General features: G+C 49.3%; 1 protein-coding gene across 1 annotated transcript in view; it reads left to right on the top strand.

Moving 5' to 3' along the window:
• Positions 1-459: 459 nt before the first annotated feature.
• Positions 460-18,673, top strand: part of FHL1 (four and a half LIM domains 1) — a 33,750-nt gene continuing 15,536 nt past the window's right edge. Inside the window, exon 1 of the mRNA XM_076346943.1 lies at positions 460-529. The gene's annotated coding sequence lies outside the window, so the exon portion shown is untranslated. The remainder of the gene's footprint in view (positions 530-18,673) is intronic.

Here is an 18,673-nt window from a genome sequence, read left to right on the forward strand (position 1 = left end):
ACAAAGTTTTTTGTGCCGCATTTTCCTTATGTGAAAGAGTCTGGGAGTGCGACTCCTAGCACTTTGGGTGTAGCTGGGCTTTGCTCAGCCTGGTGAGTCCCATGGGTCCCAGCAACAGCGCTTTGCTGTTGTGGGGGAGCAGGGGAACAGCTATGCTGGCAAAGTGCCGCCACTGGTTGGGGTTTTCCCCCCATGGACCGTGCAGAGGCCCTGGGAGGAGCGGGCTGTTCCCCCCCCTCCAGCTGCTCCCCAGGCAGGAACGGTGCTATTGGCTAGACTAATTTTTTTTTTTTTATTGCAATGCGCCTCCCTGCTATAAGTGGCAAAGCAGCCGCTGTCCCACCAGCTGGACACCCCAGCCCAGCCGTGCTGCCTCCGCGAGGCTGGAGGCACGGCCCTGGACCGAAGCGCTCCCACGCCCGTCCCACTGCCGAGGTGCTGTGCACAGCCGCACGCAGAGTTCAGTCCATCCCTTCCCTCCTCCAGGCAGCAGCCGCCTCGCAGCAGCTCCCAGGCTCTCCGGCAGCCAGTAAGCACATGCCTCTGTCTCTCCCTCTCGAGCATCACCTCGCTGAGCAGGGCAGGGAGCGTTTCAGCATCCCGTGCTTCGCAGATCTTCGGATGTCAGGGCTTGTGCTGGGTCTTTTCTCTGCCTTGTGACTGGTCTGCTGGGGAAGGGTTTGTGAGAGCAGGGCTGGGGGAAACGGGAAGCCTGTGGGTGTATAATGTACTTCTAAAACACTTTCTAGCAAGCAGTTTCTTCATGGATCACTGAGTTAACCTCAGAAACTGCCTCTGTTTTATGGGGTGTTTTGGGGGTGGAATTTATCTAAATTCTTGCTTCTGATTTCTCTTGCGTCCTCTTTTTCTGATACACGTATTCCCTCCTGGAAGGTGGTGGCTTTGAAAGTACAGACAGCCACTGGGGTGTAAATATAGTTTTTCTCTTTGCTTCCCAGCCGGGTGGGTGTTTAGGGAGCGTTTGCAGTGGTACAGAGCTGTGTAAGAGCTGTCAGACGTGTGTTTTCCCAGGCAGGTGATCAGATGTGCCTGTTCAAAGCTTTTAATGACAGCTGGGGAGGAAACAGCTGAAGCAGTGGCTGTTTCGTGGGCTCTGGGGTGATGTGATGCTCTCGGAAAGTGAGGACTGATACCCTCTGGACTGTGGGAGCAGGCTGGCAGTAACAGAATTGGGGACTATATAAATGCAAGCTTTTACCTAATAATTATCACATCTTCCTCTTTCTTTCTATATTATGGAATATCAGGCAGCTGCAGAGTTTCTGACGAGCCACACTTGCAGCTCTCCCCATGTGAATGCAAACACCTTTATCTTTATACAAATACTGCACCCCTATATCTATGTAGATTTGTGGAATCACTTGCATGAGTGAAACTATTTGCCCATGTGTTTGCAAGATGGGTGTTTCTGTCATTAAGCTTTTCTTTAGCAACTAGGCAAAAGATAAGTTAATGCATGTGACTCTGGTCTAGTTTGTATTGTGTAAGCAGGAGCTAGTCTGTGGTTTAGAAATGGATGTGGCTGCTTTTTAAATCACTGAACTCTAGCACGTGAAAGGGGGAAAAAACGATTAAAACAATCCACCTACTAATTAGTCTTTTGACTTGTTTTGAGAGGAAGAGTGTTTTTTAAAAACAACAACAAAAAAAACTTCTGAAAGGAAACTGATTAAATTCTTAAGCCATGATGTACAAAGCAAATAGCTGATCAAGCAACCAAATATGGCTTTAAAATCTAAACTTTCTTTTTTAATGATAAAAGCACCCACATACTTCACTTCAGTGACAACACCCTCCTCTCTTCTCCCTCCCCTCCCCCCCAGTACAGCATTCTTGAATACAAACCAGTTCTTAATTTCTCCTTAAAGAGCTCGCTATATAAAAACTCATTCTTGACTAATACCTGCTAGAAAAATGTGGGTTAGGTGTTTCAGAGCTAACACCACAAGTGCAAACTGTCCCCCCTCCCCCTCCCAAAAAAAAAAAAAAGCTCAGTGCAAAAGAAAGTTAATTGCTCAGATTTTGGATTGCGGCTCTGAGGAACCAGTTCAAGGCTGGGGTTTTACCACTGGTTTCTGGCTTGCGCTGCTCTTGGAGTTTTGGCTGGGGGAGGTCTGTAGGGTTGGGCTCTTGAAGTGTTTCTAACAGGAAAAGTTATTCCCTGCTGTGAACGATGGCTTGCCTCCACGTATGTTGGTATAATTCTCTGCCTGGATGTAAATAATGGCAGCTGTTCAAAAGGAGACAATGTTTAGGGTACTCAAACACTTGAAAATAAACACTCTCCAGCCCATCTTGGCTGGCCTTTATTTCGAAAGCAGCCTTTCCATCAAACTGTACCATGAATGGAAAATCCAGACATATGGTACGAAGCAGCTGGTGGAAACAGGTCCCTGTTTGCATCCATGAACAAGGGAATGATGCTGTAGGATGCGCTTTATCTCTGATCTAAGCCCATATCCTGTGAATGTGACTTACAGTCCACACCCATTGCACTAAGATATAACAAAAGCTTTAAGTAACTGCCTGCCTTGCCCCCAAGAAGAAAGTTACTTCCTTTTGAGTAATACCTATGTGAAAAGAGGGTAGTTCCATGTTATAGGATAACCCATGGCCCCTTCTGTGCTTTGTGCACGCTGGTGGAAACTTGTGCTCCTTTGGTGCGGTTCAGGAACCACAGTTGTCATCACCTTCCCATCTCCATCTTGGAAACACATACTCGCTGTCAGTACATACAGCTCCTAGCACTGGGTGGGAGCTGGGACATGGCTGAAGCTTCCAGTGCTTCAGTGGAGAAAACTAATGATGTGAGCCAGGAATAACACTGTCCCCCCAGCAGCAGCCTGTGTGAATGATGTCCTTTTAAGTTTATTCCCCCTCCAGGAGATGCACTGTGGGGGATTTAGGTGCCAATTCCTTAAAGAACCTTGGAAAATTCCTCTGATCTTTGCTGATGAGACGATCCAGTCCAGCCTATGTTTAGCACTTTCCCTTTTTGTGGTGCTGCTTAGACCTGAAGTCCCGGTGGCGTTAAATGCAGCAAGGTAAGCCACACCACCAGCAACGTTCAAAGTTTGCTCAGGCTTTGGGTGTGCTCCTAAATCAGAGCAACTTCCTGGAGAGCAATGGGCAAGTTCTGGCTGGCTGGTGCCAGGCGTCCTCTGGGGTCACGCTGAGATGCAGGTGGCACCAGCAGATGTGTGGAGAGCTGAGCCATGCAGCTGGTGCCCGCCTCTCACCCTCGTGGTCCCCAGCCATTGTCACCTTGTGCTCTGTGTGTAGGAGTGCAAAGGTAGGAAAGCTGAGATTTCAGATGTGATTCTGTAACTTTAGCTATATGGAATCACTTTTGCTTGAAAAGGTAATGGAAATAATGTCTATACAATAACCTTCCCAGACCCGACCTGGGATTTTATAATAAAAAATGCATTGTAAGTCAAAATACTTCAGCTTGATTCCTTGGGATCTCTTTTTTTCATTTCTCTATTACGGAAGATGAAGACAGGGAGAGTAACAAAGCAGAAATGTCTGAGATCAGTCGTTTCATGCCTGATTTTGGCAGAGGGAGTGTAGGAGGAAGAAAGAGACCTCATGTTTCATTTAGATACCCTGATTTGGAGAGGAGTTTTAAGCAGATGGCTTTTGAGACACTAGGACTCTAAAGTATGAAATGCTACACTAGATAAATGCATGCTTCCACTTCTGCGGCATGGTTTTAGGACTGTGCCATATATTCTGGCTTCAGTTCTTTTATCCCTGGGTCCAGTAAAAGCCCTGTTTGCAGCCACTTGGCCAGGTGTAGGAGCAAAGGCACTGGGGCTTCCCTGGGGTTCAGAGATAGGATATGAAACACGCCCAGCGTGTTTCAACTCCCTGATGTGCTTCGACTGGGGCTTTTTGTAGATGGGCAGCCCAGAGCCAGCTCTGGGGATGTCACCCCAGCTGGCTTCTGTGGGAATGAATCAGAGCTGAGAGGCCGAGGCTGGTCTGTGATGAGTATTTCTCCCTGCCAACCCTCTGCCTGTGTCCAAACGGAGCCTGCAGATTCAGCAAAAATACTGTGGAAACTTGGGCTCTGAAACAATGTGTAAATTGGTGGAATAAAGTCCCTTAAAGAAGGATTATGCGTTGCTCGGTGCAGGGAAGTAGTCCTGCGGTGTCTAGAGGCAGTCACAAAGTTGGGCTAAAATGAGGTCTACGTGCTGGGAATGGAGCCTGTGGGTGGGTGCTGCTGAGCCTGGGTGCTGCTGAGCCCTGCAAAACAGACAGGGTGCAAAGAGGGGAAGAGTGGCAGAAAAAGAGCCCTGTCCCAGCTTCTTACCCTCAGTCCCAGGGGATGCAAGTGCTGTGCATACTGCATGCTCACCCTCCCCAGGCCCGTAGCCAAAAATCTCCTACCAGAGATTGACTCGTTTTGCTGCTTGAAGTATTTCCCACAAAGGCTTTGCTCTGCTCCAAGCTGGTGTGTGGAAAGCCACAAAAAAGCCTTCTTGGCAGGGCAGCATTCACCCTCCCTGCACATCCGTGCAGCATGTACTGAAGCAGGATTTGGCCCTTGATACTTTCAGAGTGATTCAGGTGGGTATGGTGGTGCCAAGAATGCTGCCAGAGCAAATTCCTGCTGTCAGAGCAAGAGAGTGCGGTGTTGTCTGAGGGACGGACGGACGGATGCTCTTGTGCTTCTCTAGCTCTTTCATCTCCCTCTGAAGAGATGGCAAATAGGGTTTGTGTCGTATGGCAGGACGGGGCTAAAATGATGTTTAGGGCTTTGGAGCTATTCGAAAGCAGGGCAAGGATTGCATTATAGCCGTGCTGGAATGGGACAGACAGGGTCCTGAGGAAGCACTCTTTCAAAAAAAGGCTGAACTAAAGAGCGCCCTGGAAAAGGTTGGAGAGCCAGGACAGGGTTCCCGGCAGAGACAGAGCTGCAGCCCAGGGTGGAAAGGCTGGTATTTTGCTGTGCGCCTGACTGAAAACTTTAAGGCAGAGTTACAATTTTGGTTTGGATGCTGTTACAGAACTGCGTTGTTTTTGTAAATAGGAAATTCAAAACCTCTTGACTTCAGATTGGTGTTTTTGGAAGACCCACTCGTTCCACAGATGTGCCTGATCTTTTTTTGTTCCTTGAGGTGACCCTAGTGATTGATGTAATTTGGGATGCATCTCTCTTTCTCCTGCTCGGCAGAGCCGGCTGCTTGGCACGTGAATAGGCAGTCAACAGCCGTTAACTGGGGGATTAAAAGTGGTGTGACACGGCTGCATTTGTGGTCTGTTGGGATCAAATGCAGTTGTCACCCAGACCTCTAATGAAGAACAGGGAAAAACTATTCCTGCTGGGAATAAGCTATGCAGGGGCAGCTTTTCACCTTCCTTGTTTCTAATGTCGTTCCATCCCTGGAAAGGGGAAACCAGAGCAGAGTGGAAAAGAGGAGACTGAAATCTGCCTCACAGGAGGCTGCCTGACAGGTATAGCTTGAGGTTTAATAGTTTGGACCAAAATGTTTCAGAGCCAGTTTACTTGTTGAACTGCAGAGCTACAGTGAAATGAGTCTGTTTTGATGTCTCTAGTGTGATGTAGATGGGGAGGAAGAACAGGAGAAATAGCTAAAAAAAAAAAAAAAAAGCTTTCCCTCCTGGAAAATCCTCCCACTTGTCTTCAAGACATCAGAGACCTTCATGCTTTGTGGTGCTTTGAGATAGGGGGAGTTTCAAATCAAATGACGGTGGGTTCTGGTGGTGGTGTCTATCTACTGAAATGACGGGTTTAAGAGACCGCTGTTAACAAGGAATTGGCTGTGCTAGATATGCCGAGGGACTCCTGTTGGGAGGCACGGTTGGTACAGAGATCCATAATCCACCTATTTTGCTTCAAGCTAGCTTTAATGCTGAAGCAGCTGCCCCAGTATGTGAGGGTTCTTGTGTTACACCAGTGTCTAAGCAGCAGAGGACTTGGAGCTTCTGGCAGAGCAAGAATTGCTCTCCACTGTTTTGCTTGGCCAGAGACAGCGAAAGATGCACTCAGTCCTCCAAAACTCTGTCTTATGAACCAGTGTGCTGGACGTGCCTTTCTTCCTTCACTAAGAAAATTAGAAGTGGTTCATCACACTAAACCCATGGCTGGTCCAGCCCACAGTGGTTGTTAGTTGGCTTTCCTGCAGGGAATCGGCTCCCAGCTCTTCCCCAATGCCTTCATTTGGGAATATTCAGTTTTCATGTGCTTCCGGTGGTCTCTGACCAAAGATCCCCTTAAGAGCAACTATGAAACCACCCTAAATATAGCTCCCCCACTGCTGATAGGATGCTGGGGTGGGAGAAAATAATGTACTTTCTTTTAAAGAAATGCCCCAAGTTGTGGGAACCATTCTGACTTGGCAGGCTACTTGCAAGGCATTTGCTATTTGTTTAACTTGGGATTGGCTGCCCCGTCAGTTGTTACCATCAGCCGCCTTTCTTATCTGCTCTTTTCTATAATAAACATTGGAGCAAAGGTTTGGAATTAGTCACTTCTGAGGCACTGCCTGCCTGCCCTTCCAGCTTCTCTCTTACCATCTCATTTTTGGATTCTCAAGCCTTTTCCACTTTGTTCTGTGCCTCTTGGTTTGCCCCTCTTCTCTTTGAACTGACATAGCAAAGAGCTCTTTAAAATACCCTGTAGGTGTGTCATCCCCAGGACTGCCTCCATCCCAGAAGACATGCTGCCCTGGGACAGCTATGTGCATTCACACTGCTGCTGGGTACTACAGAGATTTTTCTAGCATGACTTACCTAATCCAGTGGATGGGCTGGATGAGTTGTTCTGGCTGATGTCTGTTCAGATGAACAGCCCGTGGAGGCAGCGTTAGGATCCTGAAAGCATCCTGGGGGCCTGGCACCGTGTCCTGCTCTTTAGTACAGAATTAACTGCAGAGCAGTCGGTGGTTCGAGGGAATGCAAACACAGACAGCACCTCCAGAAGCACAGGGTTGTGTGGTCCTTGTTCAGAAATCTGAGTAATTCCTACTGATTTGCTTCCACTTAAAAATTCCCTGGTGATCTCTAAGTGTTGTCTTGATGTGGTCTTGCTTCTGACAGCACCATAAGAGAGGCAGTAATGAGCAGTCCAGGGTGCAAGAATCTCTCTCTCTCTCTCTCTCTCTCTCTCTCTCCCCCCCTCCTCATCTAACTTTAAAAATACACAGAGCTATATATTTCACTCAACACATGCAAATACTGTTTCCTATCTACCCTTGCTCTGCCGACTGAAAGCCAGTCACGCTTCCCCTCTGGGACAGCCTGCCAGGTAAATGCCATTTGATGTATAACATATTCCAGCGCTGCCTCTGGAAGTGGCCCGGGTGACGGCATTGGAGCAGGACGGGAGAGCAGCCCACGTTCACCCCGCAGCAGCACAAAGGCACTCAGTGGGGATGAAAATCTGTTTAGTTCTGTCCGGGTTTGCTTTGTTGGATGCATGAGCATGTCATCCACCTCTGCCATAATCTTCCCTTCTCTCCTTATACCCTTATCTCCATAAGGATTTTTAGCTGAAGGTGGAAACTTTGACTCTGGATCCGTCTCTGTGGTGGGATGGGTTTCTTGCAGTGGGTAGGGGACACAACCTGCCTGCTTTCATTTCAGAAGGCTGGATTGGGGGCTTAGCCATGAATTACATATCTTGACCAACATTTCAGCTTGCTGGATTGAGCTGGTCAGGGTAGAGTTTTTCTTTCTTGCAAAAACACATTCAGTAAAAAAAAAACCAACCTCTGTTAAATGTAAGAGGTGATCTGGGCAACTTCTGAGCTGTATCTTGGCTCAAGTCTAGGTGTGACAGAAAAATGGATGCAGCTGATCTCTTTCAAGCACTCTACCTGTTGCAGATCAGAGCAGGCAAATACCCTGAGGTTAGTCCTGCTTCCCTGGCTTCTCAGTGCCCTTTGTGATGATGAATGGGAGGAAATTCCTGCCCAAGAGCATAAACAGGCAGCAAGTCCTATAACTGTCCTGTGTCCTCATAGTCCTGACATGTGAAATGAAGCTGATGATGGCTGGTGTTAGTGGATATGCTAGTGTCAGACCCCTACCTGTTTCAGCGAAAGATTTTTTTGATACCAGGCCGGAGAGGATTGCAAACAGCATCTCCCTGGTTACTCTGTGCTGGAGGAGGCTCTAACACCTGTCTGGTGGCTGGGATGGCAGGGGGCTACCATGCAGGGTCACCTGCGGTCCGTGTGAGCGAAGGCCATGCCTCACACCTCCTTTTCTTAGTTTCATGTTGCTGGGGTCAGGCCCGAAGTCAGCTTTCCTTCTGACCTCCAGTGCTAACACAGCCCATCTCCATAGCGATGGCTGTAAATACCGTCCTCCGCGCTTTTATACCCCAGGCTGTGTCGGTGCTGTAAGGTGGTGAAGCTCTCTGTGTACTTCACTAGACACTGAAACAAACAACCAATAAATCTGTTACAAACCAACAAGTAATTTGTTTTGGTTACCAGGGAGATTGCCAAGTGCAAATTCAACCTGAAATAGCGATGAGCTCATCCTCTGAGCAATGTCGGTGCCTGAGCTGAAGCAGCCGGATGGAAAGGGAGCCAGCGCCAGTAATGCTGTCTGCTCCACTGACATTTGGATGCTGTGCAAGCTGTTTCGCCAGAGAGCTTTTGCCTTGTAAACGAGATTGTGCAGGGGATGGTGCGTGAGGCTGGCTGCTGAGCCTGGGCTCTTACAATTCCTGGAAGTGTGACAATGACATTCCTGGTGGGACCGTGGGCTGGAGAGCCCTGGGGGTGGGTTAAGGTGCTTCAGAGGTGGCCTCCTCCACCGTCTCCCCTGTCTTGGAAACCTCTCCCTGTGCAAGGATTGTGGGGAAAACGGAGATGCTTGACTTGCAGATAAGGGCTAGTTTTAAACATCTAGTTAGATAGAGGCTCTGCCTGTCAGATACACCTCCCCTGCTGCTGCTCCAGGGGCTGGAACAAGGACTAGGGAGAAACCTCACCCTCTTCTGCAACATACCTGGGGCAGGAGCTTGAAAATTTGGGCTCTGCCATTATTTCACCCTGAAGTGTCCCCAGTTTAAGTAGATCAGGACTTGACTTTTGAATGACTGATGCTAGTGGCAGGGTTTGGCAGCTTTCTGTGTCTGTCCATCCCTGCAGTTGCTTCCAGGAATAAGCCCACAGGAGACACTAGGTGTCAGGAGGACCTGCGCTTGGACAGCCATTGGGGTCACCTCCTGCCAGGGCACAGCGGGCAGTGTGGGAGCAGCCACTGCAAGCAGAGAGATGGCTTTCTTGCTCTGTGCTGCAGAGCCGAGACCTGGGTGACGGAGGTTGGGGTTGGAGGGGGCTCTTGCAGGGCTGCTGGCTGTGCCATCGGAAAGGCAGGACGAGGAGGCTGTGCTGCACTTGGTCTCTTTGGCAGCCCGGCCAGAAGGGTCCAGACAGGGCTCCGATAGCATCCTGCACCTTTCTCTGCTAAGGTGGAGATGTTTCCAGATGTATTTGCATTCAATGAATTTACATTTTCTGAAGAAATACAATTTTTAAATAAAAAAAAGTCTGTCTGTAGGAGGAAGTACTGCCTGTCCCTCTGCACTAGGGTGCTGCAGGGGGGACGCTGACAAAGGTGTGGCAGTGGTCTCTGCTGCTCCCTTTTCTTGGTTTTTGCTCCCCATTGCTGAGTTGTCAAATACATGAAATGATGTAGAAATACATCAGCATATCACCTGGCAGCTGTCTTGATGAAGCAATGCATAAGGCACTTGCCAGAGGCCTACTGATGGATTTCACCGAATCTTTTAAGACATAGTTACCAGTGACTGAAAACAGATAACAATTATCAACAGCACAATGCAGACAAAAGCTGAGCCCCTGAAATGTAATCCATGAACCCACTCACATGATGCAAAAACACAATCTTTTTTGGATTAACCTCATGGCTTTCTGGAGCAAGGGATGAAGGTTGCATCTATAAAAAGGGCATTGGTTTCATTGCGGGTATTTTTGTATTTTGGAAGTCTTTTATTATAATTTTACAAGCACGGAATCAGCTGTCTCTGTGTTCTTGCAAGTCCTTTCCAGGCCTGTGGGTGGATTTCTTCCAGCTCCTTTCTGGAGCCATGTGGGAAATGCTTTGGTGACATGGCCAAGTCCCTCAGCATCACAGGCAGCTCTGTCACGGCCACCGCTGCATTCAGCCATCACCCCAGAGAAGGGCTTCATGAAACCCTAATACATGGAGTAGGTCAGCATTTGAAAGAAGGCTGTTTTAACGTAAGGAGTTATAACTAAGTGAGATTTGGGTGAAAGAGGCATTAGTTCACCTGCACGCATCTGCCTTTTATAGCTGGCAGAGAGCTGGTAGTGCTGTGAGCGGTGTGCCTGGGCTATCCCCACGGCTGGTTTTGAGTCCGCGTGACTCTGCTGTGTAGTGCAGCTCCTTCCACCGTGTCCCCCGTATTGCCCATAACTGAGCTGGCGGGCAGCTAACGAACTGCTCCACGGCATTTCACCTTTTGCTTTCAGCAGCTCTTTGGAGATGAGGCACAGCATGTCTAACGTGTGCGCGAACTGTTTGCATGTGGTGTTTGATGTTCCTTTATGTCACCTCTTTAATATGGGGCATTAGTGTTTGGGAGTGGGATTAGGCATCCCTGCAGGCCTGCAATGTCTCTCTTCCCCATGTCCTCCCCCAGCAGTGTGTCCCCACCCCAGTGTTTCACCTACTTGGTATCGAGGAGTGTTTGCTTTTTGGCTATCTCTGGGCAACTAAAAACACTGCTGTACTTTGCAGATCGTGGACTTGGCCAGGACCAAGTCTAACCTTGCTCAACGCTGGCATAAAGCAGGCAAAGCTTGCTACTGGGCTTGCTCTAGCACAGCTGAGAAGACAATTTGGCTCAAGAGGTGTAACTTTATCAAAGGGACGGTAGAGTCCTTGCTATTGCAGGAAAAGTCTTCGATGATTTGGAAGCCTCACCCTTTCCCCATTGTCCTGCATCATTCCCAGCGGGACATGGGTACTTGTGGGCTCTCATGCAATGTGGCTGCACAAGCTGGTTTTAAAAGCAAGCAAGCCACTGTTTCACATCTGCTTTAGCTTTTTGACAGTTTTCTCTGGCACTTGTGTGCAATTAGCGCTGCTTTTTTGTCACTTGGAGCCGATCTTCTAATAGTTTGATTTGGACAGTAGTTTGACAGCTAGCAGCAATTGTATTGAGAAGGGCTATTTCTCTTTGCAGACTGTGTTACTCGTTGTCCCTGAATTTATTGTCTCACTGCTACTTGAAAAAGAAAACAAAATCATTTTTTGGGCCTGGATCCAGCCGCAGAGCAGAGGATGGCTTAATGAAACACATAAGTGGTTGTACCAACTCCAATTGGTTCATTTCTATGTTTAAAATCAAGCACTCAGTTACTAAGTATCTTATTTTTCTTATTCCAAGGTTTGTGTTTAATAAATGTAACAGCCCATAGACTTTGCCCATTGCTCCAGGAGCGAACACCGATAGAAATGCTGCAACGTGCAGTGCTGCTATGAGACCCTCAGTGGGAGCATGGGAGAGGAGAGGGGACCTTCTCTTGCCTCCGAGCACCCCGTCCCGAACCTGTGGAGGTGGGGGATGAAGGTATTTGCTGTTTCAGCAAATGGGAGGCAAATTAAATTTAGTAGCTTAAATAACCTTGCCTCTCTATACTGCTTTGGGCTGAACTGTCTCTTGCCAAGTATTAGTCTACTGATCTTAGTATTTCCAAAGACTCAAAAGCAACTGAAATTTTGCTCGGTTACCCAAAAACTAGAGTGGGAGGGTGTTGTGGGGAGGAGAATTCCCCTGCCCCCCACCTCCGAAACAGCCTCCATCCTGCAGATGAGGACACTCGGCTGGGATGCCGCAAACCAGGGCTGAGAGCCGTCCTGGGCTGGGTCTCTCTGATTTTGGCTGAAATTGAATCTTTACTCTGGTGAAAGATTTAAAGATATTTGTTGCCTTTTTTTTTTTTTTAATAAAATGAGAATCAATGTTTTCTAACCAACCCTGTGGAGAATGCTTTTTAGTGTAGACCTTGTCCAGCTCTGATCTGACATGATTTCCAGGGAGATCTGGGATCCTTATCACTTTATGAAAAATTAGATTTACATTCCTGTATCACACAGGCACTTTGAAAATATTATCCCTGACTCCAGAGAAATGGCTCATACATTTTAATGCCGTTATTAGAAACTGAATTGACAACACTTATCCTCAGTGGAAATTGCTGTGCAGCTCGGGGGGAAAAGTGTACAGAAAGCACTGGTGGAGACTTCAGAGAGCTCTCGTCACCCTGAGACGTGTGTGCTTTTGGTGCAGTGTTTCTGCTGAACGAAAAGAGCGAGGTTTGATAGATGCCAGAGAAAGGGGAAAGCACAAGTGCGTGGGCCAGCAGCATGGGGTGAGACAGCAGTGGAGCTCAAAGCATCAAAACAGCTTCTGGACTGAAAGGCAGAGTGCACCCAGGCCTTGCACGGTGGTGGGGAAATGTGGGCTGCTCTGGGCTTGTGTGTCCCAGGGTGTTGGGGAGATGTTGCACACAGGTGCTTTATCTGCTGTCTTAATAAGTGTAGAGAAACTAGCTGGATGAGTGCTGGCTTAAACTGGTATATGAATGAAGTGCTATTGAGGTGCTCAGATTGGTGAAAGATGCCCTTGGGAGGAGAAGCAGCAAGGAACTGAGAAAAAAAAAAAAAACCAAATCAGGTTGCGTTTACAATAAATTCTTTTTTTGTGGTAAATGAACTTGCAAGAACCAGCTGATCTCTGCTCCTCTCAGGGCACATTGCCTCTGAGGAGGACTTCACATTTGGCTGCAGTGCATCGAGGCTCTGGAGTTGCTGAGCTGGGAGTCCCTCGCTCCTGAGTGTGGAGGGAGCAAGAGGGACACAGCTGGAAAAATACTCCTTTATCAGGGCTCCAGGCTCTTCTGGAAGTCTGGCTGACTTCTCTGGTTTTGCCTGAGTCCTTAGTCTCTTGGAGGTCAGTTTGGGAAAGAGAAGCCAAAGCAAGTTCGGTAGGATCAGTGCGAATGGTTTCCTAGTCTTCCCTGCAAAAGCAGAGGGGCAAAGAGCCTGGCTGAGCAGGGTGATGTGTGGCCGTTAAATGAACAGGGCTTTAACGAGAGACTTGGGCTAATTTGCAAAATATCAACGTGAATGGTGGCTGAAGTCAACTCTGGCCACAAACTAAGCCTGGGCAAAGGGGAAAGTTAAATGGCATCTGTTTCAGCAGAGGAAATGTGTGATAACGCAGGACCGGAGCAAGGTGTCTTAGAAGGCTGCACCACGGCTCCATCTTACAAGTGAGCGGGTGCTTGTGGGCCTGCTCACCCCCCTCCGGTGGGTGTCTTCTCCCTGGCTTGTCCTGGAGCACATCCCCTGGCATGGACAGCGAGTGCCCGTGTGATGCGGTGCCAAAAAAAACAGTTGTGAATTTGAAGCCACTCCAAGGTGAGGGGTTTTCAGCGCTTCTGCCCTTGCTGCAGTTGGTGCAATGTGGCCCAGCCTGGCTGAGCCTTCGTTGTAAGTATCAGGGTATGAGGAAGTTGACCCCTTCCTCCATTTTAAAACACGCTTATCTGAAGTTGGAAATGAAATCAAACCCTCCCAAAGCAGAGATTTCTGAGAATAACTTTTGTGACTAATCCAACCCCATAGGCCTCACTGGAGGGGACTTTGCAGCTTTGTTTTTCCTTGTAAAGAATGCCCAGCATATGTCCTGACAATTAGTCAGAGTGCCCAAAAATACCCATCAGCCCTGCAAGCTGATCTGCTTCGGCTCTTGGAGCCGAGACAGACACGGGGTTATGCACTGTGGGGCTTTGGGAAAGGTTATTTTTAAAATGGCCACGTAACAAGGGTGATTTGGTCCTTTCAGCCACCAGTGCTAACAACTGAAGGTGTAGATAGCCAAATGCTAATCTTGCTCGAGGCAACTGTCCTGCGCCCAGGGTAATGGGCTGGTTGTCCTGCTAAACCCATATGCCAGGGCTGGCTTCTGTCAAATCTGTATCAGCGCTCAGGGCACGGCCCCGGGGCCTGTGCCAAGTTCAGGCACTGCTTTGATGGTGTGCTGGATGCCAGGGAGTCTTCCCAACTGGCATGCCAATGCTCGGGAGGGCATGTCCTTCTCATTGAAGCGGTCGCCTGTCTTTGCCCTTAGCCAGGCAGCGTGCTTCTGCCCAGCCCTTTGCTGAGAAGCCTTTGCTTTACCCATCTCTGACCACCTGAGCTGAAGTTTTCTATCCTCAGCGTCTCCCATGTGCTGAATTTCTGGAGGGTGTTTTGCCAGAATCGCAGTCCATCCACAAACAGCCCTTTCCTCTCCTCCCCTGAAAATAAAGCTCTTCAAGGGGAAACGCCAAGGCTCCTTGATCTTGCAGAGCACCGCTTGTGTGGGGTTTTGGCTTGGCCCACTGTGCTGTGGGGGCAGAGGAAGGAGGTCTGCAGAACTGTCTGCCCAGCAGCTTCCTGGGAACATGACGTTTTGCTAGAAAACATCACACCAAAAATGTTCCCAGCCTTTGGGGGAAGAGCTCGGGCGTAGCCTGCAGCGCCCACCTTGAAAGTCCTTCTTGCTGCCAGGTCCTGTTGAATGAACGCGGGAGGATGGTAGGGCTACTGGAAACCCGTGTGGGGGATGCTGGAGAGCATGTGTGTTGTAGCTGATGTCTGGGTAGCTGCTAGTTTCTGACTTGTAGTGGGTAGATTTCCAGGGAAGGTGAATGACCCAGCTTTCAACCAGTGATGCAAACTAATAGTTGAACTTCCTTCCGTGCTCTCCCCAGTTTGCTGTTTAACTTCACTGAGGGAGAGCATCGCTCAGCCAGCTGCTGTGCCTATGAGAAGTAATTGAAAGCAATTAGGAGTGCAGAGAGCATAATGGAGGTTGTGAAATACTATTTCAGTGATGGCTCACTAACAGCTTGGTGAAGCCGCAACATAAGCACTTATTGTATGGGTATGGTAAGATTATATTGCTGTGAGTTGCTCGTCAGACCTTGTCTTTCCTGCCATGCTGGGATCAGTGCGGTATTTATTTGGCAGGGACTTACGTTACTTTCCTCAGCTCTGAAGCCAGAGCTAAGCTGTGGGGGGAAAGCCATAGCTGGCAAACCTTTGCCTCACGTTTGACTCCAACAGTCATTCCTTCTCCACGTGACTGCATCTAAACTTGAACAAAGACAGACCCCTGCAGTCAGCCAAGATCGCCCTAAGGAGCTCTGCTGTCCTAAGCATGAAGCTTTGGGGTAATAACATGGGGAGTAACTGAGTTGCAGTGCAGCTTGTTTGGCCCCAGGGAGGGCTCCTCCAAGGACCACATCAGCCCTTGGTGGAAGTGTTGTTGGTAACTGAGAGGCATCCTGCCACTGCTGAGGGCACAGCGCTGCGGAGCTGCAGTGCTGCAGCCGAAGCTCTCGGTGCTGCGGTGAGCAGAAACCCCAGAGCTCCTCATGGGAACTTTGAATGCAGGGGTCTGGCCAGTGTGGATGAGACCGTGGCACTGCTGGGGCCCCCAGATGCTCACCTGGAGACCTTGCCCACTGCTCCCCTGTGACTGGACACACAGGCTGCTTCCCCCGTGCCTGCTGGCCCATCTCCCCTGGTAAATGCTGCAATGCCTTATTGCTGCAATGCCTTATTCCTGCACCCTTCGCTGCTTTTGTGGTAAACGAACTTGCAAGAACCAGCTGATTTCTGCTCCTCTCGGGGCAGAGGATGTCACATTTGGCTGCAGTGCATTGAGGCTGCTTTGCTCAAACTGGCACTGCTGGGTGGATCTGTGCACGACGCAACCATAAGGCTGCTGGAAAGGAAGAGGTGAATGCTGTGTTTGAGGCTTTTTAGCCCAGTTATGGGCTTCATGCTCTTACAAGGCATCTGAATCAGACCAGTCTTGGCAGCACATGTGGATCTTTCTCCCAAGAGGAGCAAAGGAAGTCTTTGTGTCCCCTTAGGGTTGGCTGATGTCCAGGCACATTCAGACCTGTTGTTTTCACCTTGCAGTTCATGCAAGGGGGTTGCAGGCAGCCTGACGAGCCTCCCAATCTGCTGCCTGCACACTCACAGCTCCCTTCTGCAGGCTGAGTCGAGGCAGAAGGATGTGGGAGACAGAGCTGGACAGAGAAACACAGCCCAGGTTTAACCTAGTGCATTTAAGACTAATACCTTTGTCTTTCTAAGAGAGTTAAAAAAAAAATCTTCAGCCTTTTGGGACTGTCCCTTTTTGATCTTGTACTGAAGGTCTAAATCTAACTGTAGGGACCACAGCGGGCACTCGGCATCCTTGCTGCTGGAAGATATAGTCTTGGCATCTTATTTGTAGTACAGCAAAGAGCCACAGGGAGGAGGGAGCAGGGATAGGAGGAAATGGACTTTCTTGTGCAGTTGATTCAAAGCCAGCCCTGTGCAGCACCTAATATTGCTGCAGCCTCTTCTCACCTCAGTCCTCTCTGGAGCCTGTATGTCCTGGGGCTGCTGCCATGGGTCTGCATGGTGCCTGTGCCCACCACGCTGCGGCTTCTGTCCTCCAACCCTGACATAGCCAGGAGGGGGGACAGGAGCTGAACAAAGCTTTGGGTCTACAAAGCAGCTCTTAATTTATGCACAGATGCTCCCCCCAAAGCTTCGGTGTCACTTGGCTTTCAGCAGCAGCCAAAGGTCTGCCATGTCAGCAACAGGTGACGGGAAGAAGTGCCAGTCGGGAGCGTGTGTGGAGGGGAGCCGCAGAGCAGATGGCAGCAGGGAAATAAATTTGGAGCTGCCATGGGAATAGTCCTGGAAACAGTCCAGCCTGTGGATGGAGGCAGATGGGAAAAACCTGGTTTATATCTCTTCCCAGTTTTGCTATTTTTCAGATGCCTTTGTTTCCAGCTCCGTTATCTCTTGACCATTCTTTCCTGTCTGTTACTACATGCTCATCCTTATTTTTTTTCTCTCTTCTTATCCTTCCTTCTTTCCCCCCTTTTGTTCCTACTCGCACTATATCTGAGTTCATGAAGGGTTACCCAGCTTGTGTCCAGCCTCCTTATAAATCTATTCCCCGGTCTTCTATCCCTACCTCCACAGCTGATCCTAAAAGCTTCCCTTGGCACTGAAAGGCTCAGCACACAGATCTGACCCAGCTGTGGGCTGGAGTTCAGGAAGAAAGGAAAACACCCTGTGCGCCTTCACCATGTGCTGCCCATTTCCTTCTCCGCCATCCCCTCTGAGCCGGTTGCCTGAGGCAACCTAAGGGGCTTGCCTTATGGCTGGTATGTTCATCACCACTGCAGTGATGGCCTTGCTGGCTTTGCTCTGGATGCGGGTGCATCCCTTTGAACCAGGGTGTCTCTGTCTCGTGTTCACGTGAGTGCCTGCAGGATGCTTCAGGGGTGCGGAGGTGCATCCTTGTGTGCCGAATGGGGCAAATGAACCAGGGTTTGCATCTTCTGAAGTGTTTTTGTGATACTTTGAAGAGAAACTGTTAGCTTTTGAACTGAACTGGCTTTTTTCCGCTCTTTGAAAAGACTAGGTGGAAACTCCCTATTTTGGTTCATGGGTCGCATGCAGGGTGCCTGGCTGGGGGCGGAGCAGGGGCCATCCCCTGGCAGCCCTCTCCAGACGGTCTGCAAACACTGCTCTGCAGTGCCTTTCACCAGCGCAGGGCCAGTGCTGGGAGCAGGAAGCACGCGGGATGCTGAGTGCTTGGAGAGCTGGATCAGCCCCAGGTGGCACTCCCGGATCCCGAACCTGCCCGGTGTTCCTGTGGCAGTGGGGCTGCTGCCTCCTCCGTCCCACTGACGGACCAGCCGCAAGTGCAAAGGCGGGCTCTTTCTTGTGTCCTCTCTCCTCTTAAGCCCAACTCCTTTATTGGTTGGCTTCTTGCAAACTCTGTCTTATATATATATATTAAAAAAAAAAAAAAATTTTTTTTTTTTATTTTGTTTTGTTTCTGCCTCAGAAGAGCCAAGGGATGTTTAACTGGGGTCTGCAATAGGTTGGGCAGAAGGAGTGCTCTCTGCTGTGGGAGAACACACATTGCATGCAACCTAAGACAGATTTAAAATAAAAAAACCCCTAAATCTGCTGTGCTGTTACTTAAAAAGAAGGAAATGTTTGTGCAAATGGCGGGTGGGAGCAAACCTGGATGAGGAGTGCAAACCCCCATGCTGCCTGGCGCAGCCCTGGCCGATGGGACTGTGCCAGTCCTGTGCTATCGCAGCAGCAGCAGCAGCTCGAGCTGGAGTGAGAGTGTGGAGAGAGTCCAGCACCTGCCAGCGCAACAGGGAGGGTAGGGAGCAATATGGGGCGCTCGTTTTATGGGGAGCCCGGTGAATGGCTAGTGTGCTTTTCTATGCAGCTTTACTGTGCGTTGCTAAGCAGTGTGTATGGAAGCAGAAGGTACAGCGTTACCCGAAGAGGTGGACAGGTGCTCCCATCCTGCTCGTACTTACTGCTGCCTGCTTCTTTCTTTGATGATGGTGACTAATAGTTCACCAATGCCTGGGTTATACTGGCTCTATTTAGGACTTTCTGCCTGTTGAGTGACAGCAGGATGTGTGAGCAAGCTGAGATGCCCAGACCTTTTCTGGCAGGATTGTTAGGGCAAGAAAATACTCTGGAAACCACAATGTGAATCATTTGTCTATCCGAGTGGATG

The sequence above is a fragment of the Aptenodytes patagonicus genome, chromosome 9 (genome assembly GCF_965638725.1).
Source record: "Aptenodytes patagonicus chromosome 9, bAptPat1.pri.cur, whole genome shotgun sequence".
NCBI lineage: Eukaryota > Metazoa > Chordata > Aves > Sphenisciformes > Spheniscidae > Aptenodytes > Aptenodytes patagonicus.